This window comes from Corvus brachyrhynchos, unplaced genomic scaffold (genome assembly GCF_000691975.1).
Source record: "Corvus brachyrhynchos isolate BGI_N302 unplaced genomic scaffold, ASM69197v1 scaffold91, whole genome shotgun sequence".
In the NCBI taxonomy this organism is placed as follows: Eukaryota; Metazoa; Chordata; class Aves; order Passeriformes; family Corvidae; genus Corvus; species Corvus brachyrhynchos.
The window spans coordinates 2,536,381-2,539,012 of NW_008236442.1; positions in this window are offsets into that span (position 1 = coordinate 2,536,381).

Below are 2,632 nucleotides of genomic sequence, written 5' to 3' on the forward strand. Positions count from 1 at the left end.
AAAAGCACTGTCTGGAAAGAAATTTTTTTAGACTACATGTTAATTTGAAAACACCCCATGAAGATTTTGTTCAAAAAATTCTTGATGAGATGGAAATAAGGCTGCTTCAAAAAGTCTACATAAAAATTTAACCCACTAATACCAGTTCCCCAAAAGTAGTGGTGAAAGAATAGAATTATTCTGAACAATATCCCTATTCCCAGATATATGCAAAGCTGTTTCCATGAAGTTTCACATCTCCAACTTGTAGTCTTAAGGCCCCACAAAGCTGCTCCCCCAAGTAAGCCACTGCCCAAGGGTTATCACCTGCTCACCACTGAAAGTCACCTTCAACCACAGCACTGTTGAACCAAATCAAAATCTGACCTTTTACACCAGAACTTGCCTCTTGCTCCCTCGTGCAGGAAGAAGCAGGTCCAGAAGACACAAACAAGGATGGACCCCAGGTCAGAGAAGGCACCTGAAAGCAAAAGGAAAGTGGTCACATCCTTTTTAGCCTTTATAGGGTAAAGGGTGGTCAGGAGCAGGGGGATTTGGCCACACAGGATTGATCAGATAACAGATCTTCCCCCTAACACTAACACCAACACCTGAGGAGGAGGGATTGCCCACCCCAAGCTTCTTCTGGAAGCAGCAGCTGTAATGTTGCCACTGTGGGATCAATGCACATGGATGTGCTTCTACCCCTAAGAAGTCAGCAGCAAAGTTCCCACTGCCTCTGACTGCACAGGATGGGAACAGCTTGGATGAAGCATCCTTGGGTAAAAGGTGTTGCTGTTCTCTGCACAGGGGGATGAAGAAACACGTGAGAACCAAAGGAGAAGCCAGATGTTGGATTAACACCACCAGCACAGCCTGAATCCCAAGGGACTGGAGCTCCTGGAGCCAGGCTGCAATAAACTGTACTATAATGTCCTGCTTTGTATGTGCAGCACCTTATATCACACTGAGGAACTCTGAGTGGAATAAAGCCCTATCCAATGCAAGTTTGGTGGAGTATCCACAATGAAACCATAACTTGCTGTCTAGAGAAGGCAGCCCTCTTCCAGCCTGGCTTCACAGAGTGACAAAGTTAAATTGAATTAAATAAATAAAAGTTAAATTTTCTCTCTGCTTGAGGAACATCAATGTGATTTATGGAGTGTAAGTAGGCAGTCCACCCATCTTCCCACCAGATTAACATAATCAGAGGATCAGAAATGAAATACCATATATTGCACCCAAGTAATCCATTCTGAAGAGGAAACAATTAATTAGTGCCAGGTAATATTGTCACAGGCTGATTAGGTGACATGGTACATTTCCCCAACCAGCTCCAAACTGCAATGAAGACACAGCAAGATTCCCTTTCACTGAAAGCAAATATTAAAACAACATTCATTATCTTTTCATGACAGGGAAAAAAACCAGTGACCTTGGCAGAATTTGTCTTTCCTTCTCACTCTTTCAAAACAAAACCCAGCCAAGGCATCACTTCTTCCCCAAGTCCATCAAAAGACAAAGCCCATCAGAAAGCCACACAGCCTTTTTAACCACTGAAGATGTTTTAAGATGGACTTTTCCTACAGGGATTTCAGAAACTCCATTGCAGCTGCAGAAGCCAATGGAGTGAAGCACAGGCCACTGAGTCCAAGAGGGAAGGAGAGCAGTGTGCTACAGAGAGCTGCTTCAAACCATCGTTGGAGATCTGTAGCTAAGCTCTCCAGGGGCCTGCTTCCAGCTAAAAGGCTTCCACTTGAGTGCTTCAGATCATGTAAGTTTGTTTAAGATGCATAATTCATGAAGGGTACTTAACACCATCCTTGAATAACTTTTCACTCAGCACCTGTTTGACAGAGAGAGAGCTGACAGAGCAGTGTGACTTCAGAAATCTGACATTAGCACGCTATGTGTCCCAGCAAGGGACAGGGATCACCACGCTCTCTTAACCCTTTTGAGGGATGAATGCCTGAGGAAGCCAATTCCACTATCTGATTCCATGATTAGGACTATTCCTGTTTGCTGCCATTATCACTGAAATAGAAGAATAACAAATGGTGTGAAGAGTTATACTTGCATTATAGTCCTTGAAGAGAATATGCAAATAAAAATGTCTGGTTTTATAGGCTTTAAAAACAAATCTTTTTCACATAAAGGCCCCAAGTACAACAATCCCCACTCATGCTGAGTAGTACCTTGTAACTCAAATAGTCCCACTGAAATCAATTTGGGATTATAGAATGCAAGGAAGGAAAGAACCACCTGGTCTTTTGGTAGCCAAATAAGATGTATAAGGAACAAATCTTCAGCTAAAATTAATGTGATTTGCCTCGTTGTGCCTAATGGAGCTGTGCCCATTCACATCAGCCTGAAGTCCGCTGTGACAGCGTGCTGGTTGTAGAGCACTTGGGTTTTAATTACCAATGGTAAATAATATGTCCTTAAACTTTATAGACCTTATATATTTGCCCTACTTTATTTTGTAGATAAAAGCCCAACTGTGGCCTGATAGGAAATTTAGGAATGATTTATGGACTTTGTCTGTTAGTAACAGTTTGGAAGTTGCTGTGTGACAGAAGGGAGGCATTTTTTTCTAATTTATTTTGGGAGATAATGGTTGGAATAGAACTGTCATATATTGCTTTCCCTTATA